This window comes from Nycticebus coucang, chromosome 2 (assembly GCF_027406575.1).
Source record: "Nycticebus coucang isolate mNycCou1 chromosome 2, mNycCou1.pri, whole genome shotgun sequence".
In the NCBI taxonomy this organism is placed as follows: domain Eukaryota; kingdom Metazoa; phylum Chordata; class Mammalia; order Primates; family Lorisidae; genus Nycticebus; species Nycticebus coucang.
Window position 1 is genome coordinate 130,278,069 of NC_069781.1, and position 17,805 is coordinate 130,295,873.

General features: G+C 34.9%; 1 protein-coding gene across 24 annotated transcripts in view; it reads left to right on the forward strand.

Annotated features, from left to right (window-relative positions):
* MEF2A (myocyte enhancer factor 2A) overlaps window positions 1-17,805 on the forward strand; it is a 145,040-nt gene that overhangs the window by 17,726 nt on the left and 109,509 nt on the right. For 3 of the 24 annotated variants that reach the window (XM_053581828.1, XM_053581816.1, XM_053581823.1), the window contains exon 1: window positions 13,461-13,542. The exons of 13 other annotated variants lie outside the window; for them this stretch is intronic. The gene's annotated coding sequence lies outside the window, so the exon portion shown is untranslated. Of the gene's footprint in view, window positions 1-1,687; window positions 1,765-10,449; window positions 10,621-13,460; window positions 13,543-17,414; window positions 17,469-17,805 lie in introns of those variants that run through there. 8 more of the 24 variants (XM_053581820.1, XM_053581815.1, XM_053581829.1 and 5 more) reach the window with 7 other exon arrangements.

Below are 17,805 nucleotides of genomic sequence, written 5' to 3' on the forward strand. Positions count from 1 at the left end.
TCATTATTCTTTTTATCTGTGTTTTTTTTTTAACATGAACAATTTAACATAAAGTTGGAATTATATCTAAGTCCTTTATGTTTGGGTTTTAGAATTCAGTTGCTTTAAAATATTTATTAGCTTTGAACATTTCTTTCTCTGGGATCAAGTTTTTGTCAGTGTTTTATGTTGGAGTAGAAATTGACTTGTTTCATTAGTCATTATACATTTCTTTTTGTAAAAATAACAACCAGAATTAAGGGGCATATTGACTTTAAACATTTTTATCGTATTGGGGTGTTCTATAGTATTTTTAATTTGGCAAGTCCCAATTAGAATTCTTTCATAATATAAATTAAAACCTTTTCCTATTAATGGCATAGCTTTGGAGTTAGCCACATGGCTTTCAAATGATTTTTAAAGGCAATTAGTATCTATGCCTCAGTGTCTATGCCTATCTGTCACTGGAACCTCATTTATGAGTTTTCATTTCTTTTTCATAGCTTCCACAGGCCTTAAATAATGATTTGACAGGCTCCTCATTTGAATGATCATGTGACAAAATTGTTTCTTTTTACTGATCCCGCCTCCCCTTTTTTCTTTCAACTTCTAAGTATGGATAGCCCCAAAATAATGGCCTTGGCTCTGCCGCCCTGAGTTCTCTTTTGGACGCCACCCCTTCTTTCCCCACCTCCTTTAACTGTTGTTTCTATGCTGTTGATTCTGAAATGGAAACACATATTAAACAGATCTGTTTGCTTCAAGGAGGTATTGGTTTAGGGTGGGTAAAACAGTATTAATTACTCGTATGAATTACTAAGTGACATATAGTAATGATGGATTAGGGAATTCAGGAAAGGAAGAGTTCAGAGGTGATCAGGGGATGCTTTGTTGACAAATTGATATTTGAGCAGATACCAAATTTTATTGTCAGAATGTGGAAAAGGTACTTCACTTAGAGCAGTTTAACAGTCAAATCAGGAAAATGAGAGTTGTGTATTAGATAAGAGTTGGACTGGATTGGGAGGGCTTTTCAGAAATGGAAGATGTGGGAAAAAGCTTGAGGCCAGATTGTAGAGTTCCTTGAATGTTGTACAGTTTGGACTTGTTTCTTCAGGTAAAAAAGAACCATTGGAAGTGGTATTTTCTATTTGCTCTATTTGCCCATTTTCTGAGTTATTTCTTTATGGATATATCTGTCCCCCATAAATAATTGTAATGATAATGATGATTAAAGAAACAGCCATAGTACTTTTTGGCACTTACAGAGTTTTTTTGCTATATGCCACTGTACTAAGCACACTACATGCTTATTTAATTCTCACAACTAAGCTTATGAAGTATAGAAACCACACCTTTTAACAGACGACAAAACTTGAGATTTAAAGGTAATGCTGATTGTTCTTGGTTTTAACTTTGTGAAATCATAAAAAAATCTTTTTATATATATGTATAGCTTTCCAGTGTTGAGGTGTGGCTTTCATTATTTATGAATTGTAGATCTTTGTGTGTTCTTTGATGGTGGCTCAAAAATTTACAAATGTATTTCTAAGTGGAATCACATATAGAGTGCAATCTGTGCTCTTTAGTGTCTGGCTTTTTTTCCTTAGCAGGATGTTTTTGTGGTTCATCCAGTTTGTGGATTCATCTATGAGTAGTTTGTTCCATTTTACTGTTGACTAGTGTTTCTTTTATGTTTATACTGCAGTTTCTCCGTTCACCTTCCATGGACATTTTGGCTATTTCCAGTTTGATGCTGTTGTGAACATTTGAGTACAAGTCTTTGTAAGGACGTATACTTCCATTTTTCTTGGATAAATAACAAAGGGGAGGATTTCTGGGTAATGTGATAAGTGTTTGTTTTACTTTATAAGAAATTGTGACACTTTTTTCCAGAATAGTTGTGTGATTTTACAGTCCCACCATTAGCGAATGAGAGTTCCAGTTTCTTCAGAGCTTCACCAGTACTTTGTGTTGTTAGCCTTTTTAGTGGAGGTATATTTATATCTCTGTCTTTATCTCTATCTCTATCTCTGTGTCTGTATCTGTCTATATGTATACTTGTATCTCATAGTTTTAATTTGCATTTCTCTGATGGCTCATGATATTAAACATTTTTCGTTTACCTATTGGTTATCCATATGTCTTTGGGAAAATGTTCACGTTTTTTGCCCATTTTTAATTGGGTTGTTTGCCTTCTTATTACTGAGCTGTAAGAGATGTTTCTGTATTCTGGATAGAAGTCTTTATTTATTTTTATTTTTTGTAGAGACAGAGTCTCACTTTGTCACCCTCTGTAAGAGTGCTATGGCATCACAGCTCACAGCAACCTCCAACTCGTGAGTTTAGGCGATTCTCTTGCCTCAGCCTCCCAAGTAGCTGGGACTACAGGCGCCTGCCACAATGCCCAGCTATTTTTTTGTTGCAGTTTGCCTGGGCTGGGCCTGAACCCATCACCCTCGGCATATGGGGCCTGCGCCCCACCCACTGAGCCACAAGCGCTGCCCTCTTTTTTTATTTTTTCCATTGTATTGTGACTATTTTAACCCTTAATGGTGTCTTTAAACCAGCAGATTTCAATTTTGATGAAGTGCTTTTTGTTAATTTTTTCCTTTATGGTACCTACTTTTTGGGTCCTGTCTAATAAGTCTTTTCCTTGTATGGGGCAGTGGAACTTTGGGAAGTTTTATAATTTAGTTTTTAAAAATAGGTCTATAATTCATTTTGAGTTATTTTTTGTGAATGGTATGGGGTAATTTCTAGATTCATCTGTTTGTTCAAGTATCATTTTTTGATAAGGTTTTCCTTTTCCCTTTGAATTACCTTGGCACCTTTGTTGAAGATCTAATGACCATATGTGTGTGTGAATTTATTTCTGGATTCTCTGTTATGTTTTATTGATTTATGTATATTTTGTTTTTTGTTATTACAAGAGCACATTGTATTAACTAGTCTTAAAATTAGGTAGTGTTAATCTTCCAACCTTTGCTTATTTTCCCAGTTTTGGCTGTATTATAAAATTTTAATTACTTTAGCAGTTTTTACAAGAATGCTTGAGGGGATTTTGATTGGGATGGTGTGGAGTCCATAGATAAAGTTGAGGAGAATCAGTATCATAGCAATATCGCTTGAATTTGGATCTGTGAACATGACATATCTCTTCAGGTCTTCCTTAATTTCTTTCAGCTGTGTATTCTAGTATTCAGGATGTAGTCTTACACATATATTGCTAAATTTGTCTTACATATTTTATGCTTTTGATGCTAATGTAAATGATAAGAAATTAATTTTGCTTTTGTCATTATTAGTATATAGAACTACAATTGATTTTTAATATTGATCTTGTATCCTATACCCTTGCAAACCTCAGTTCTTAGTTTCAGTCACTTTATTTTGGGACTTGTGTCTGTTATGTCACATGCGAATAGAAACTGTTTTAATTCTTGCTTTTCGATACAGATACTTTTTCTTTTTTATCTTGCATTATTGCACTTGTTAGGACCTCCAGTAAAATGGTGAATAGAAATGATGAGAGTATAAGAGAAAAATATCCATCCTTTACTATTATGTTAAGCTGCCCTTTATAGATTGAGAAAGTTTTCTTCATTCCTATTTGCTAAATTTCTTTTTAAACATCTTCATGGATGGGTGTTTTATTATTTTTCTCTTGAAATTTAATATTTTTTTGTGTATTAGTGTAGTCAATTACATTGATTGAATTTTCAATACTGAACCAACCTTATATTCCTGAGATGAATTTCACCTGGTATTTTTCTTTTTATATTATAAATTAACTGGATTGACGTGCTAATAATTTTATTAAGAATGTTTACACATGAGAGACATTGATACGTAGTTTTTTTTTACTTGTAGTCTCCATGCTTTGATAATCAGGGTTATTTATGCTGACCTCCTTAAATATGTTAGGAAGTATTTCCTCTTCTCTGTATCCTAAAAGAGATTGTGTAGACTGGCATTAAATCTTCAAATAATTCACAAATGAAGTCATCAGGGTTTGGAGTTTTTTTGTGGGAAGATTTTTATTATGAGTTTAGTTTATTTCTTAGATGCAAGGTTATTTAGACTTACTTTTTGTGTCAGTTTTGATAATATGTGTATTTTTTAGTGGCATAAAACTGTACATAGCATACTTGGAATGTTTGAAGTATTTGTGATGATGTCCTTTCTGTTACTTCCAATTTTGGTAATTTATGTCTTCTCTCTTCTTTTCTTAGCTAGTGTAGGAGTTCTTTTCAAAGAATCAGCTTTGCTTTCATTGATTTTTATCTATTGTTTGTCCCTCATCTATTTCACCAGTTCCTACTTCTATCATTTCCTTACCTCTATGTTCAGCTTAATATGTTTCTTTTTTCTCAGCTTCTTAAGGGTGGAAGTTTAGAACACTAATGTTAAAACTTCATTATTTTCTGTCATAAGCAGTTACAAGCTGTTAATTTCCAAGTACAGCGTCTTTGGCTCTATTCCACATAATTTCATGTTTTTATTACTCAGTTTACTATATATTATAATTTTCCATATGATTATTTGACCCATGAGTTATTTAGAAATGTATTAACTTCCAATATTTGGAAAATCTTCCAATATTATTATTGATCTTTAATTTCATTTTTTTTGTCAGAAAACTTTTTTTGTATAATTTCAATTCTTGTAAATATTTAAGTGTGGTTTTATGGTCCAGCATATATTCTTTTTGTTGACTGTACCAAGAGACATACAGAGTTTCATTTTTGTTCTCATGTGGTTGTAGTGTTGGTCAAAACAAGCTGGATTATAATGTTATCCAGGCCTTATATTTTTGCTGATTTTTCATCTACTCATTTTACTAGTTAGTGTGAGGGAGTGTTGAAACCTCCAGCTATAATTGTAGATTTATCTGTTTCTCCTTTTGGTTCTGCCAGTATTTGACTGATGTATTTTAAAGCTATTATTGGCTACATAAATATTTAGAATTATTTTGTAGTTTTGGTAATTTTGACACTGTATTATGAACTATCTCTTTATTCTCAGTAATATTCCTTCTCCTGAAATCTGCTTTGTCTGATATTAACATAGGCACTCCAGCTCTCTTAAGATTATGACTGTGTGGTATAGCCTTTTCTATTTTATCCTTTCCATCTGTGTTGTTACATTTAAAGCCGGTATCTTATCGATAGCATGTAGTTTTGCTTTGTTATCCAATCTGACAGTCTCTACTTTTAATCTAGTCTGATAATCTATTTTGATTGGGATGTTTAGACCACATATATTTGTTCTTATTATTTGGTATAATTAGATTTAAGTCTAGCATCTTGTTACTTGTTTTCTATTTGTCCTACTTATTTTATGTTTCCTTTTTCTGTTTTCATACCATTTTTGGCTTGGGTATTAAAAAAAATAATACATTTTACTTTATCTACTTTCTTGGCTTATTATTTTTATTGTCTTTATTTTTTAGCAGTGATTCTAGGGCAGTGGTTCTCAACTTTCCTAATGCCGCAACCCTTTAATACAGTTCCTGTGGGGTTGCGACTCACAGGTTGAGAACCGCTGCTCCAGGGGTTTACTTATGTCTTGAACTTATCATAATCTACTTTTATCACTCTAGAAATAATGTAAGATTCTACAATGCACTTTCAATTTTTTTCTCTTCATTTTTTTCTGGTATTATTATCATTCATTTTATTCTGCTTATGTATTACTATACATAATTACTACTTTTGCCTTAATCAATACTTTATCAAAAGTTAAAACTAAGAAAATAAATATCTTATTGTTAGTTGCATTAACCATTTCTGTTCTTTGTGTAGAACTAGGTTCCTATCTGGTATTAAAATATAATTTTATTTCTCAGAGCAGTTTTAGGTTGATAGAAAAATTGAACAGAAAGTACAGTTTACATATACCACCCCGCTTTCACCACCATCCCCTGTTACTAACCTCTTGTATTGATGCGATACATTTGTTACAATTGATGAGCCAATATTGATGCATCATTATTAACTATTAGCAAATCCTTGGTTTACATTAGAGCTCACTCTGTTGTGTAGTTCTGCTATCATTTCTTCTACTTCCTAGACAACAACTTTCACTGTGGCGACAGATTTTCTCAGCTTTTGTTTGTCTGAAATGTCTTTATTTTCCCTTGATCCACAAAGGATATTTTTGCTTTACGTAGAGTTTAGCTTACCGGTTTTTTCTTTCTATCTAGCCCTTCACTGGTGTTATTTTTCTGTTTTTATTTTTATTTTTTTTTGTGGTTTTTGGCTGGGGCTGGGTATCTTAATTTGTTTGCTTTTATTTTTATTTTTATTTTTTTTGTGGTTTTTGGCCGGGGCTGGGTGTTATTTTTCTGTTATAAACTTATTTGCATTACTTTTGACAAGGAGTCTGTTAATTCTTTGTTTCTCTGTGTGTAATGTCCCCCCACCCTTAGGCAGCTTTAAAGATTTTCTGTGTATGACTGGCTGTCAGCAATTTGATTATTGTGTGCTTTGGTGTAGTTTCTTTGTGCTTAACCTCCTTTGTGTGTATGGAGTTTCTTGCATATGTGGGTTCTGTTTGCTCAGACTTGAAAATTCTTTAACCCTTTATATTTTTTCTGTCTCCCCTTTCTGGGATTTCAGTCACACCATATTTCGACTGCTGTTATTCTCACAGGTCCTTGATGTTCTGGGATTTTCTTTTGTTTTTGCCTTTTTTGCTTTCTATTTTTATATCTTTAACTTAGTGATCTTTTTCCTCTTGCACTGTTAATTATATCTAGTTAATTTTTTATTTGAGATACTATGTTTTTCTTTTTCATATTTGAATTTTTCAAAATCGTTTTCTGTTTTGTTCCTGTTTTTCTTTAAATGGCTGTACTATATTTGTAATTTAAAAGTTTATGTCTTTAAAGACATCGTCGCTCTTGTTTCTGGGTCTCTTTCTTCTGTCATATTTTCCCCTGGTGGGTCAGACGTTTCTTTAGTTTCTTAAATTTTCTTAGTTTTGATTGACTCCTGGATGTTCTGTCACACTGTTGCCTGGATTTTGTTGGTTTCCTCTTAAGAGATTTTAATTTTATTTGGCAGACTGTTAAATCTCTTATAGATCTGTTTGAATCTTGAGGCTTGTTTTTGAACTTTGTTCTAGCAGATCTAGTATAGCCTTTACCTTAGGAATAGTTTAGCACTCACTACAGGGTGATTCTGTTTCATTTTCTATAGATTGCCCAAAGTTTCACTGAGGTCTCTTTCCCCCTGGTTGGAACGTGAATGTCCTCAGTCTTACTCATCTCTGAGAATTTCTGATCCTACTGCACCCTGGTTCTTTGCTTGGTCTTGTGTAGTTGCACTTTACTGGTGCACAGCTTCACAATTAACAAAAAACTATAGAGATTGGGGGGGAGGGGCGTGTCATGGTGTATGGCATGCCTCTTGGGAGTGGGACACAATTATAAAAGGGACTTTAACAAATGCAATCAGTTTAATTCAATTTGTTGTACCCTCAAAGAATTCGAAACAATATGGAAAAAAAAAAAACTATGGAGTTGTGTTGTCATGTATGATAGCCATTAGCCACATGTGCGTGAATTGTGGTTAAATTTAATAGTGCTGTAAGTGTAAAACACATACTGAAGTTTAGGGACCTAGTATAGAAAAAAGGATATAAAATAACAGTTTTTTTAAATATTAGTTTCTCATTAAGCAGCTTTGTGAGCATATTGGGTTGCATACATTATATTAAAATTAATTTCACCTGCTTGTTTTTACTTTTAAAGTGTGGTTTCTAGAAAATTACAGATTGTATTTTAGACTCATGTTTGTTTCTGTTGGGCATTGCTATTGTAGAAACTCACATGCAGATGTCTGGAGCACTTTCTCTGTCGAGTGCCATCCTTTCTGCTTCTCTGCCCCACCTGTTCTCACTGCCTCAGCCTTTCTGAGTTTCTGTCTCTTCTGTATAGCCCTCCACATTCTGCTTGGCTGGCTTTCCTTTGCTGTCCTGCTGACTGTGCATCCAGGTATTTTAGGAGATGCTTTCTCTTTTGTCAAGTATTACAGTGCTCCAGTGTTTTCAAATTGTAGTTTTATATGTTTTATCAGTTTTGTAGTTCATTTCAGTGGGAGAGCATGTCTGGTAATTACATCTTGTCTGGTAGCTAAAATCTTTCTAAGGAATAAGTAGTTGGATGCTCATATGAGCTGACCCTTATCTGAATTAAAAACACCATTATAGCTAAATCTCTGTTTTGATTACAGATGAAAATTCATGATTGAATAAGCACCTTTTATTGTGTGTATGATTGTATCAGCTGTCCTTTGTGTGTCTTTATTTACTTTTTGCTAATTTCATTTTTGTCTTAATTTGTATTGACTTTAAAGCTTTTCATATGGAACCGTCTGTTTTCTTTGGCATTGCGTTGTGCTCAGGCTAGAGTTATCTACTGAAATTTTGATAATTTCCAAATTGAACGTAGTAAAAGGAATTTGAACCTTTTTTGACATGATCATTTCATTTAATCACTCTTATTAGTAGAAAATTGGAAGCTGAATAACTTGTACCAGGGTGTAAAACATGAAAGATATTCAACATTGAACTGTCTTTGAAGTGGTAGTGCCTTCAAAGGTCTAATTTCTTTTAGAGTACCTTCTACTTTTTAAAAAACCTTTTGATCATCTATCGTTTGAGACAGGAAAAAACCAAGTTGTGTTTTTCCTACTCTCACGTACATTACTCACCATTCACTACAAAATTATTATTTCACCTCTGGTTACCAATATGTTTGTGAGGACCCCCACCCCCCAAGCATTTTTCTAGTTGACACAAGCAAGGTGTCCTATGATTCGTTTCAGTTGTCTCTGTTTACATGGAGATAGCATCAGATCACACAGGTTGAAGCTCAGTCCCACAAGACTGCCTCACTTCATATGCCAGTTGCAAGTCCCAGGTTGTGACCTATACTTCTTACCCCTGCCTATGACTCAGGAGTTCCCGGGACCTCTTCTTTGGATTTGATTTATTTACCAGAGCAGCTCATAGAACTTAGGGAAACACTTTACTTACATTTACCCATTGATAATAAAGGCCGTTAAGAATAGCCAGAAAGAAGGGATGCATAAGGCAGGGCGTATGGGATGGGTTACAGAGCTTCTGGTTGGGGAACCTCCAAGTGTTCAGTCTGAAAGCTGTCTAAACCCTGTCCTTTTGGGTTTTTGTGGAGACCTCTTCACAGTTATATCAGGGGCCACTGGTGATCAACTCAACATCCACCCCCTCTCTACTCAGCACAGTTTGGGGTGTAGAGCTGAAAGTTCTGACCCTTTAATCATGCCTAGACCTTTCTGATTACTAGTACATATCCTGAGGCTGCCTAGGGGGCTCCAAGATGCCAGTCATCATTAGCATACAAAGGACACTCTTAGCACTTTTGGAGATTCCTAGGATTTTAGAAGCTGTTTGCCTAGAACCAGGGGCAGAGACCAAATATATATTTCTTATTATAACCTATCCATGTGATTTGTGAGATACTATCTTACATAATTTTTAGTCCTGGTAATTGTCATGCAGAAACGTAAAGTACATTTTAAAAAGTATTGAGACGTTATCAGAATTTACAAATATTTTTGTTCACCACAGGCACCTGTTATTTGTCATGGCATCTGTCATACATAGCTGTTGATGTGCAGTGTGTATGTGAAGCTTCTCAAATGTATTGGGTCCTCTGAGGCTGAAATTTATTTTACTGTTATTTGAATCTTTTGCTGTAGTAGGCATTCACTTTCTTCACTTGTTCCTTCAACAAAAGAAAATGCATGGTTAGATTTTGTTGCTGGCTTCACAACTTCACTGACTGTATAACCTTGGGAAGTTACTTCTTTAGGATTTCAGCCCTTCTTGAGGATAATAATGGGATAATAATGAGGTTGAGTTGGTCTTATATCAGGTAATACATGTAAAGCAATTAGTATACTTATTAGAATATGATTGAATATTCAGATATTACTGCTGTTGTAGTTGTTATTATTGCATTAGGCGTTTCTATAATTTTAATCCCATTTCTCTGACAATACTTCTTTCTTTGCTTAATTTTTTTCTCAGTAAAGACTTTTTCACTAACCTGCCATATATGCTATATATTCCTTATTCACCTTGTATTGTAGGTCTCCCCATTGGAACGTAAGCTCTCAAGCTCCATGAAGTTAAAAATAGGAATACAGATTTACTCCTAGCACCTAGAAAAGTATCTGGAATATTTTGAATGCTCAGTAATTATTTCTCAAAAGAATTACATTAAACCATGTGCTAGATAATGACTAAATATTGGACTTATAAAAATGGTGGGCTCATGCCTGTAATCCTAGAACTTTGGGTGACCAAGGCAGGAAGAAAGATTGCTGGAGATCAGCCTAGGTAATACCTTCTCTCTCTCTCTCTCTCTCTCTCTCTCTCCCTCCTCCCTCCCCCCCCCCCAACAAATAAGCCGAACAGGGTGGTGAGTGCCTGTAGTCCCAACTGCTTGGGAGGCTGAGACAGAAGGATCGCTTGAGCCCTGCAGTTTGCTATTCTGAAGTGATACTTGATGATGTCATTGCACTCAAGCCTGGGCAACAGAGGGAGACCCTGTCTCCAAAGGAAATGAAAAGGTTTAAGCCTTTGGAAGTAAGGAAAGAAGAAGAAAAAATAACGTACAATGTTCCTTCTTTTAAAAAAGTATATGATATTAATGTAACAGAGGAAACTCATACTTGCAGAACCCCTTAAAATGCTGGTGATGGTTAAAAGTATGTTGGGGACAGCCTCACACAAGTTACCATTGAGCTAGTCATTTGATTTATGTAAGAGATAAAGAGGAAGGTTATTTCTAGGCAGAGGTAAAAATTTGAACAAAGTTACAGACCTTGGCAGTTTTGGCAATGGTTTATAGTCTAGGTTAACAACAGTGTATGTTAATGGATAGTAGAGGGAGAATAGGGATGGTAGTTAGAAGTCCAGGTTGTCTTGTTCTTTAGCTGGGCAGAAACAATTGGGATTCAGAGGATCAGTATATGAAATTTAATGATAACTGGCTATAGTATTGACTTTTTAGGTTTGGTTTTATATTTTGATAGTGAGAATGTGTCTCAAAGATTGTAAAAAAAACTATAAAAACTTTGTTTTTATAATACTGTCTTTAAGAAACTGAAAACTGGCCAGGCGCTATAGCTCACGCCTGTAATCCTACCACTCTTGAGAGACTAAGGAGGGTGGATTGCCTCAGCTCAGGAGTTTGAGACCAGCCTAAGCAAGAGGCTCTCTACTAAAAATAGAAAAACTAGTCAGGTGTTGTGGCAGGTGCCTATAGTCCCAGCTACTCAGGAGGCTGAGGCAAGGGGATCTCTTGAGCCCAAGAGTTTGCAGTTACTATGAGGTGTGATACCACAGCACTCTACCCAGGATCACAGAGTGAGACTCTGTGTCACAAACAAAAAAACCCTATAAAACATAAGTCTTCAATAACAGTACATTTATAGAATTGAGGATTGAATTTTGATATTAGAATATGTATCATGATGTGTAATTATCAAATTTACATTTAATTAGTATATACCATGGGTCAAATGCTAAATTATAATTCTTCCTACCATGATACTGACACAAAACTGATGTTAAAATAGAATTTAAAATTGTTGGTTTTGTAAGAAAATGCCAAGAAGGCTATGTTAACCAGTGTGATGAAAATATGTCAAATTGTATATAAAACCAGTGTATGGTGCCTCATGATTGCATTAATGTACACAGCTATGATTTAATAAAAAAATTTGTTGGTTTTATTTAGATCCAAGGACTCAGGAAAAATAATTTTGGTTTGATTATTGTATTTTAGAAGTGAACAATGCAGTTAAATTTGAGGAACTTTTTCCTGTTTTAGTGTAATTAGATTAAAAGCTGAAATTGTAGTTTTAAAGCAAGCTCCTTTTACTCTTGCACAAAACCCAGATGTTTGTGTGTCTTTTAAAGTTTGAGCTTTTAGTATTTTATTTGTTAATATGAAAAGACAATTTAGCAGTTTGGGTTTTTTTTTACCCCCTCTAAAGGAAGCATTCATTTTCACGTAGAAAAGAAAATCACAGCATCACATCAGATTCAAAAGACTGGTGTGTCTGTGAAGTTATTTTTATTTGATGTAGCAGTTTTACTTGAGGATTGCTTGAATTACCCATCACGTACTTCTAAATTGTGTTAGCATCGTAATTGATCCTAGACCATTAGGATGACTTTTTGCCATTTCTCCCTTTTCTACATAAATGTCATACTACTATCTCCAAAATGAATATGGAAGGATCAGATTATTCTTTATGCTTCTAATATATTGGGTAATAGTCACTTGTGTTCCATGAATGCAAATTATAGGCAGTGATCAGTTTTCTGTCATTCTATGTTCATTATTTTAATTTCATTGTTCTTTTCAAAATATAGCTAGTGGAAAGTACAAGTATACATACTGCATTGAATACAGATATATTTTATGGTAATAACAAGTCACTGACCCACTGACAGTTTTCTTAAGGAAAACATAATAAACTACAATAAAACCTCTATAATTGACCACCTTCCTAAATTGACTACCTCTAAGTTGACCTTATTTTCGGACTGGACATGTACTATGTGTATGGTTTAGTACAGTAGGCTGAATTCCTTATGTTGACCTCCTCAATATGTTGACCAATAATTACGACTCCCTTGTGGGGTGGGGGGTGGGCAGGTTCAGCTTACAGAGTTTCTACTGGGTTTTAAACTAGTTTATCAAAATTATTTAATTTCAATAGGCTGTACATATAGTACAGATAAAAGTAAAGCATCTTACAGGATACAGAGGATAGGAAAATGGGACCGAGGAAAACAATTTTTGAATCTGGCAGTGCAAAGAATATTACTGAACATTGAGTAATACTTGGCATAATGAATCAGTGACATTAGAAATACTCAGTTGGGGGTGGCGCCTATGGCTCAAAGGAGTAGGGCACCAGCCCCATATGCCGGAGGTGGTAGGTTCAAACCCAGCCCTGGGCCAAAAACAAAACAAACAAACAAAAAAAAAAACTGCAAAAAAAAAGAAAAAAAGAAATAGTTGGTTAAGATTTTGTTTCAGTAGCCAAACAAAGCAAATGACTTTTTTTTTTTTAATTTGAGACAGAGTTTCACCGTGTCGCCCTCCGTAGAGTGCTGTGGTATGACAGCTCACAGTAACCTCAAACTCTTAGACTTACTCTTGCCTCAGCTTCCCAAGTAGCTGGGACTATAGGCGCCTGCCCGTCCAGCTAATTTTTGTTGTTGTTGTTGTTGTTGTTGTTATTGTCATAGTCGTTGTTCAGCAGGGCCAGGATGACTTTTACAACTTTATAATTTTCTATCTATTAGTTTTTGTGGTGCTATCTGCCAGCCATGGTGTTGAGTGCTAGAATTTTACAATAATAAAATGTTTATTTAATTCTCTTCTCACCTATCATATTTTTTTTCTTAAGGAATTAGATTTTGTGAAAAAGAAGAATTTACTTCAAGGAACATAACTAAGTGCACTTTTTTGCTGAGACTTCATTTCTAGTAAGACATTTTCCTTTTTCTGTATTAAGTAAATACAATAAAATGGATTTTCTTTTTCTTTTTTTTTTTTTTATTGTTGGGGATTCATTGAGGGTACAATAAGCCGGTTTACACTGATTGCAGTTGTTAGGTAAAGTCCCTCTTGCAATCATGTCTTTCCCCCATAAAGTGTGACACACACTAATAAAATGGATTTTAAAAATTAGGCTACTCTAGTGAGCTTGAATGACAGTTTAGAAACGATTTTGCGGGGGGGATTATTATAGATCAATTAAGGAAGTTTGTAAAATTCAGTTGAAATGCATAATATTGTATACTGGCAGTTTCTTTTATATTTTGGTACTACTAAGATGATCCATGACTTTTTCATTGTTCACATTTCTATATTCTATATTAATTAACTTTATTTGTCCTATTTGCTGTGATAAACAAGAGAAAGGGGGAGGGTTGGAGGACAGAAGTTACGTAAGCTGAGGAAAGTTTTTTCAAGAGAAAGATGAAGTGGACAAATCTAGCCATGTCTTGTGAAAGGTAGAAGGGGCCAAAGAAAAAAATATAGCAGGTTTTAGGGTATCTTTTAAAAACATGGACATCTTTTGTGACTTTGAATTTATTTGCCTTAAACTGTGGGCCCATATTTGCAAAGCCCTGGAGTAGGTTATTTTGATTAAGAAAATTGGCTTGGCACCCATAGCACTGTGCTTACGGTGCCAGCCACATACACTGAGGCTGGCGGGTTCAATCCTGGTCCAGGCCAGCTTACCAATGACAACTGCAACAAAAAACAGCCGGGTGTTGTGGCAGCACCTGTAGTCCCAGCTACATGGGAGGCTGAGGCAAGAGAATTGCTTAAGCGCAAGAATTGGAGGTTGCTATGAGTTGTGATGCTACGGCACTCTACTGAAGGTGACATAGTGAGACTCTGTCTGAAAAAAAAAAGAAAAATTGCATTGGTCCAGATTAATGACATGTCAGTATGATGTATAGTCCACAAATTTTTTATGAGTGAAACCTCATCTGAATTCCACTTTCTGTTCAAAAAGGAAAACAAATTAATTACATTAATACATTAATACTAGAATATTTAAAAATAAGTAATTTTGAAAAAGGGATATTCTTTGGTTATATTATAACAAATAAACATTTTACATTCTTAAAATATTAGATATCATTGAGCCTGGTGACTGTGTCAATAAAAACTTGAGAAAGGTATCTTAAAAAAAATTGTTTTTTTTTTTTGCTGTAGTTTGAAGAATATTTTTGCTATTTAAAAGTTCTAAATTTTTTCTTGAATAATTAAGTGTGGTAGAAAGAAATTTTTATATACTTATAAAATGAATTTTTTATTAAAATATTACATCTTGATATCAGTTTTATGTGGCTGTATATCTTTCTGGAGCTCCAGGGTTGTAGTCAGTTAATGCATGATACTTCCATGGATATATATTTTTCTTGTTATATAATAATTTGAAGAATAACTCATTTAATGTTATCCTTTAGGGAACTGGGAGAAAAGGGGCTATTTTTCTAATTGAAACAAATTTTAAAATTTTGTATATGTCCAGGTGAGATGGGAATAATGAAGTTTAATTCTCATTTGAAAATATAAACCTTGGTTAGTCTTATGTAAATCTTTGAATGTTTGTTTGTTTTTCTTTTCTCATCATTACTGTCAGACCTCTGTATCCATAGATCCATATCTGTGGATTCAACCAACTGTCTATGGAAAATATTCTAAACAAAGCCCCAAACAATAGAAAATAATAGTACAACAATAAGAAAGTTGTACACTTAAAAATATAGTGTAACAGCTGTCATGTAGCATTTGATTTTGTTAGGTATTATAAGTAATCTAGAGATGATGAACATATATAGGAGTGTATGTGCAGGTTAGATGCAAATATTTGATAAGGAACTTGAGCATTAGAGGATTTTGCTGTCTGTGAAACCAATCCCTGTTCACAGATACTATGGGAGTACTGAATTTGCATCACTCATATATTCATTAACTGCTCAAAACTGAGTGATAATAGAAATTTAACTGTCCCATTCCTATAGCTCAGAATTCTGTACCTTCTCTGAACCTCAGTGACACTATGGATGTAACTTCACATGTTATATTTTGAGTCATGTTTAAGTTTTAGGGAATCCCAACATTTTTACTGCTTCCTTTACTAGGCTCCGCCAGGGGTCCTCAAACTATGGCCCGTTGGCCACATGAGGTGGTGTGCTTGTATTTGTTCCTGTTTTGTTTTTTTACTTCAAAATAAGATATGTGCAGTGTGCCTAGGAGTTTGTTTATAGTTTTTTTTTTTTTTTTTTTGTAGAGACAGAGTCTCACTGTACCGCCCTCGGGTAGAGTGCCCTGGCGTCACACGGCTCACAGCAACCTCTAACTCTTGGGCTTACGCGATTCTCTTGCCTCAGCCTCCCGAGCAGCTGGAGACTACAGGCGCCCGCCACAACGCCCAGCTATTTTTCTTTTGCAGTTTGGCCGGGGCTGGGTCCAAACCCGCCACTCTCAGCATATGGGGCCGGCGCCCTACTCACTGAGCCACAGGCGCCGCCCTGTTCATAGTTTTTTTTTTAAACTATAGTCCGGCCCTCCAACGGTCTGAGGGACAATGAACTGGCCCCCTGTTTAAAAAGTTTGAGGACCCCTAATACACAATGTATTAATCTTCATGGCAGATTTTCTGTGGTTTTATGGATTGTGCTTGCTTAGGAGTTAGCTTGAATACTTCTTAGGTTGGAAATGCTCTTTTCTTTTGAATAGAATCATCTGTTGACTGGAGAGCCTCAGATTAAGGATTTTCCCTGTAATTTGATTGGAGTAGAAATAAGAGATTTGTTATAGAGATGGGGCAAAATTTCTTCTAGGTTTTTCCTTCATGTCTTTGCTTTGCACTGTTATATTTAGGTCTATGATCCATTTTGAGTTAATTTTTTTTGTGTGGTATGAAATAAAGGTTTAGGTTTATTTCTTTTGAATATTAACAGCAAATTGTTCCAGCAAGTTTTTATTTTTTTTTTTCTTTCAGTTTTGGCTGGGGCCAGGCTTGAACTCGCCACCCCCGGTATATGGGGCTGGCCCCCTACTCCTTGAGCCACAGGTGCCGCCCCTCCAGCAAGTTTTTTGAAAAGATATTTTTTCCTGTCGAATGATTATGGCACCTTTGTTGAAAATCAGTTGACCATTATGTGTGGGTCTATTTTCTGGACTCTGTTGTGTTCTTTTGCTCTGTCCTCATGGCAGTTATTCACTGTCTTGATTACTGAAGCTTTATAGTAAGTCTTAAATAAATCTGGTGGTGTAAATCCTCAGCATTTGTTTTGTCTGTTCTGAGTCCTTTCTATTTCTCTTCAGATAGTTTAGAATCAGCTTATAAATTTCTATAGAAAAGCCTTATGGGATTTTGATTATGAACGCTTTTACCTAGTGATCTGTTTGGGGAGAATTGACCTCTTCGGAACTGGAGTCTTCTAATGCGTGAACTTAGTCTCTCATTCCATTTATGTCATCTTTATTTTTCCCTGCAATGTCTTGTGGCTTTCAGTGTAAGAGTCTTACATATATTTTGTTAAATTCATCTCTAATTATTTTATATTTTGTGTTATTTTAAAGGTAATTTAAAGGAATATGTTTCTAATTGTTGCTAGTATATGGAAATATAATTGATTTTTTTATAAAGCTTTGTAATTTATGATTCTGCTAAATTCATTATCAGTGTCATGTGTAGAGTCCTTCACATATTTCATGTAGGTCATCATTGTGTCTGTCAGTGAAGACTTTTGTTTTCTCTTTTTAAATTTATGTGTTTTTTTATTTCCTTTGTTTGCTTTGTTGTGTTGGCTGGAAGCCCTGGTGCAGTGGTGGATAGATGGGGAGAGAGCTAACAACATCCTTGGCTTACTCCTGACCTCAGGTGGAGAGCATTCAATCTTTTTACCCTCTCTTGCTAAGAGTATTTTTCTTACCATAAATGGGTGTTGAATTTTTGTCATGTTTTTTCTACGCTATTGATGTAATAATGTTTTCTTTTTTGTCAGTTATGCAATGAGTTACATTGATTTTTTGAATATTGAACCAACCATTTATGCATTTTTAGGATAATCTTCACTTGTTCTTGCTGTATTATACTTTTTTTTTCCTTTGAGACAGTGTCCCACTATGCTGCTCTCGGTAGAGTTTTGTGGCATCACAGCTCACAGCAACCTCAAACTCTTAGGCTTAAGCAATTCTCTTGCCTCAGCCTTCCAAGT